At 52.4% G+C, this 5,000-nt stretch overlaps 1 non-coding gene across 1 annotated transcript in view; it reads right to left on the reverse strand.

The window, feature by feature from the left end:
• Positions 1 to 1,371, reverse strand: part of LOC126417705 (small subunit ribosomal RNA) — a 1,909-nt gene extending 538 nt beyond the window's left edge. Inside the window, exon 1 of the ribosomal RNA XR_007575773.1 lies at positions 1 to 1,371. This exon is cut by the window's left edge and continues 538 nt beyond it. This is a non-coding gene — a ribosomal RNA (small subunit ribosomal RNA).
• Between the last annotated feature and the right edge of the window lie 3,629 nt (positions 1,372 to 5,000).

A 5,000-nucleotide genomic window follows, 5' to 3' on the forward strand; every position in this document is an offset into this window, starting at 1 on the left:
CACCACCACCCACCGAATCAAGAAAGAGCTATCAATCTGTCAATCCTTCCGGTGTCCGGGCCTGGTGAGGTTTCCCGTGTTGAGTCAAATTAAGCCGCAGGCTCCACTCCTGGTGGTGCCCTTCCGTCAATTCCTTTAAGTTTCAGCTTTGCAACCATACTTCCCCCGGAACCCAAAAGCTTTGGTTTCCCGGAGGCTGCCCGCCGAGTCATCGGAGGAACTGCGGCGGATCGCTGGCTGGCATCGTTTATGGTTAGAACTAGGGCGGTATCTGATCGCCTTCGAACCTCTAACTTTCGTTCTTGATTAATGAAAACATACTTGGCAAATGCTTTCGCTTCTGTTCGTCTTGCGACGATCCAAGAATTTCACCTCTAACGTCGCAATACGAATGCCCCCGCCTGTCCCTATTAATCATTACCTCGGGTTCCGAAAACCAACAAAATAGAACCGAGGTCCTATTCCATTATTCCATGCACACAGTATTCAGGCGGGCTTGCCTGCTTTAAGCACTCTAATTTGTTCAAAGTAAACGTGCCGGCCCACCGAGACACTCAATAAAGAGCACCCTGGTAGGATTTCAACGGGGTCCGCCTCGGGACGCACGAGCACGCACGAGGCGGTCGCACGCCTTCGGCTCGCCCCACCGGCAGGACGTCCCACGATACATGCCAGTTAAACACCGACGGGCGGTGAACCAACAGCGTGGGACACAAATCCAACTACGAGCTTTTTAACCGCAACAACTTTAATATACGCTATTGGAGCTGGAATTACCGCGGCTGCTGGCACCAGACTTGCCCTCCAATAGATACTCGTTAAAGGATTTAAAGTGTACTCATTCCGATTACGGGGCCTCGGATGAGTCCCGTATCGTTATTTTTCGTCACTACCTCCCCGTGCCGGGAGTGGGTAATTTGCGCGCCTGCTGCCTTCCTTGGATGTGGTAGCCGTTTCTCAGGCTCCCTCTCCGGAATCGAACCCTGATTCCCCGTTACCCGTTACAACCATGGTAGGCGCAGAACCTACCATCGACAGTTGATAAGGCAGACATTTGAAAGATGCGTCGCCGGTACGAGGACCGTGCGATCAGCCCAAAGTTATTCAGAGTCACCAAGGCAAACGGACCGGACGAGCCGACCGATTGGTTTTGATCTAATAAAAGCGTCCCTTCCATCTCTGGTCGGGACTCTGTTTGCATGTATTAGCTCTAGAATTACCACAGTTATCCAAGTAACGTGGGTACGATCTAAGGAACCATAACTGATTTAATGAGCCATTCGCGGTTTCACCTTAATGCGGCTTGTACTGAGACATGCATGGCTTAATCTTTGAGACAAGCATATGACTACTGGCAGGATCAACCAGGGAGCTGCGTCAACTAGAGCTGAGCAGCCGGCCGCCCGGGAGTGTGTCCCGGGGGCCCGCGCGAACACGCAAGCGTCCGCTCAATTATTCTGCAAACAGGAGGAGGCTGAGCTCCCCTGCACAACACACCTCGAAACCCTCTCAGGTCCCGGCGGCGCGCAGCGCCGTCCTAAGTACTTGGTCGGGTTCGAGAGAGGCGCAATCGCCCGGAGTTAGGCGAGTAGACGCTTTAGGTGCGACCACCCGTGCTCCCAACTGAGCTTGCCGCTGCCGACAGAGGCCCGGGAGCGTGCTGTCGTGGCATTGCCGGCGGGAGACAACACGCGCCACCTACGGTGACCGGCAGCTCCAACGCCAGCGCCACAGAAGGACAAAAGCCCCACTTGGGTGCCGAAGCGAACTCTCCCAGCACAGCGCACGCGCCAACACGTCCGCACAGCTGCGATACAAACCACCTGCGAGAACCGCTGGGGCGACCGAGCAGCAGACGGCGTCGCGGCGCCGAGCGCCGAGCGGCGGCGCATCCTCAGCGCACACAGTCCTCAATCGGACCAGCACACTGCAGATGGCCACCGCGCTTCGCACCGGGCCCGCGAGGACCTACTTTGGCCGCAAGGCGCCGCGAGCAGGGGGCGCCGGCGCGCAGCTGCGCCGCCTGCCGCGTCCGTCGGCCGGCGCGCCTGCCACTGGCCGCCCCCACCAGCCGGCTGTAGCGCGTGCGCCCACGCACCGCGCTGCCAGCACGCCGGGCGGCCCCCCCTCACCGGCCGGGGACGGTCCCACCCAGCCACCGCCGCGTATCGCCTCACACCCAGATCCCCTTTCACGTTCGTGGGCATGGTGGGTCCCCTTTCACGTTCGTGGGCATGGTGGGTATCCCTGAAACAACCGGTTAATAGCTCGACCGATCGTCGCCAACACTGATTCACCTCTAGCGAGAACAACCGCACCACAACGGGTTACCTGTTGTTCATTTGCGTAACGTCACCAGCAAACGTAGACGTCCATCGCCATTTGCAACGAGTATTGCATGCCTGTGTCAGGTGTCACAACACACTACGTCTGCCCACATAGACGCAACAACATGTGCACGCCTCGAGAACACGTGGAAGGTAGCCCCCGTACGTATGCGGTGTCCATTGCGCGAACGACTGTCAGCCGGCCTCTGCAGGATGTCGCAGATGTGGAACGCGGTGCAACATGCTATCACGGTGTGTGAGAAGAGACGACTACGTCCGAATACACGCTCCACCACATCAACAGACTGCTCATGCTGATCGCCATCCAGGGCGTCCGTTCCTCCCACACGTCTGAATGGCGTACCACACTGCAATCCAGCTCTTATAGGGAGACGACACGTAGCTGCGTGCACAATATTTGGACTGTATGGTCTGCCGTTGCTAGGCGCAGTCGTCGTACGGTCACACATGTGCCACGATGTATCATTCAGTACATACGGACCAATGTGCAGTACAGTTTGTGGGTTTTGCGTACATCGGCGGACAGGTGACAGGCCGTACCACAACGTAGGCTGAGTACGTCGGCATGCGAAGGGCATTGAACATGCAAACTTCTCAACGACCAGCTTGCGAAGGCAGGGGGGAAGGGGGGGGGGCATGTACGTCCTGCTGCTATCCACATTAGAGTGTATAGCAGGAGCATGTGGAAAGTCAGCAACACCTGCAAGGTGTTTAACATGACGCGATACACAGGGGACCGGGCAGTGCGAATAGCGAACTATATTGCGAGGGTTGCGGTTAGGCAACACTACACTAATTTAACGAGTTGCATAACAATTACAGAGCAGGTTCAGCGACAACGTGCGTCAGGTTAAGGCGCAATATAGGTTATGTTGAGGCGCAATATAGGATAGGTTGAGGCGCAATATAGGTTAGGTTAAGGCACAACATGGGTTACGTTAAAGCGCAAATTAGGTTATGTTAAGGCACAACATGGGTTACGTTAAGGCACAACATGGGTTACGTTAAGGCACAACATGGGTTACGTTAAGGCACAACATGGGTTACGTTAAGGCACAAATTAGGTTACGTTAAGGCACAAATTAGGTTACGTTAAGGCACAAATTAGGTTACGTTAAGGCACAACATGGGTTACGTTAAGGCACAACATGGGTTACGTTAAGGCACAACATGGGTTACGTTAAGGCACAACATGGGTTACGTTAAGGCACAACATGGGTTACGTTAAGGCACAAATTGGGTTACGTTAAGGCACAAATTGGGTTACGTTAAGGCACAAATTGGGTTACGTTAAGGCACAAATTGGGTTACGTTAAGGCACAAATTGGGTTACGTTAAGGCACAAATTGGGTTACGTTAAGGCACAAATTGGGTTACGTTAAGGCACAACATGGGTTACGTTAAGGCACAAATTGGGTTACGTTAAGGCACAACATGGGTTACGTTAAGGTACAACATGGGTTAGGTTAAGGTACAATATGGGTTAGGTTAAGGTACAATATGGGTTAGGTTAAGGCACAATATGGGTTAGGTTAAGGCACAATATGGGTTAGGTTAAGGCACAACATGGGTTAGGTTAAGGCACAACATGGGTTAGGTTAAGGCACAACATGGGTTAGGTTAAGGCACAACATGGGTTAGGTTAAGGCACAACATGGGTTAGGTTAAGGCACAACATGGGTTAGGTTAAGGCACAACATGGGTTAGGTTAAGGCACAACATGGGTTAGGTTAAGGCACAACATGGGTTAGGTTAAGGCACAACATGGGTTAGGTTAAGGCACAACATGGGTTAGGTTAAGGCACAACATGGGTTAGGTTAAGGCACAACATGGGTTAGGTTAAGGCACAACGTAGGTTAGGTTAAGGTACAACGTAGGTTAGGTTAAGGTACAACGTAGGTTAGGTTAAGGTACAACGTAGGTTAGGTTAAGGTACAACGTAGGTTAGGTTAAGGTACAACGTAGGTTAGGTTAAGGTACAACGTAGGTTAGGTTAAGGTACAACGTAGGTTAGGTTAAGGTACAACGTAGGTTAGGTTAAGGTACAACGTAGGTTAGGTTAAGGTACAACGTAGGTTAGGTTAAGGTACAACGTAGGTTAGGTTAAGGTACAACGTAGGTTAGGTTAAGGTACAACGTAGGTTAGGTTAAGGTACAACGTAGGTTAGGTTAAGGCGCAATGTCGGTTAGGTTAAGGTACGATATAGCTTAAGTTAAGGTACAATATAGCTTAGGTTAAGGTACACATTGTTGTAGGGAAAGGTGTATTTGGGGGGGGGGGCGGCAGGTTCGTTGATAGTGATTATCGTAAGTGCATGCCTGCGGGATCATCCGATTTGTCACGTCAGGATGCACTTGTGGCTCATGACAGGCGGCGTTCCGATTCCAAGGTTGTGGCAGATCTGTGTCTTTCATTCCTGCCATTGTTTGTGTACTGTGACAGGAGGCAGTATTGTGATGTTGGGTGCACCCCTGTGTAGGACATGTGTGGGTGTTCGTGGCTTAGCTGAGCAATGGCGGATGTCGGAAGGGTGGGATATTCTGTTTTCTGGGTGGACCTCCCGGTCTGGTTATGATAGTGTGGATTGTGTAATGTGGCGGAGAGGATGCACTGGATGTTCTTCCATGCTGGTGGTTAGATATTGTGTGTG

This window comes from Schistocerca serialis, chromosome 8, assembly GCF_023864345.2.
Source record: "Schistocerca serialis cubense isolate TAMUIC-IGC-003099 chromosome 8, iqSchSeri2.2, whole genome shotgun sequence".
Lineage (NCBI taxonomy): Eukaryota > Metazoa > Arthropoda > Insecta > Orthoptera > Acrididae > Schistocerca > Schistocerca serialis.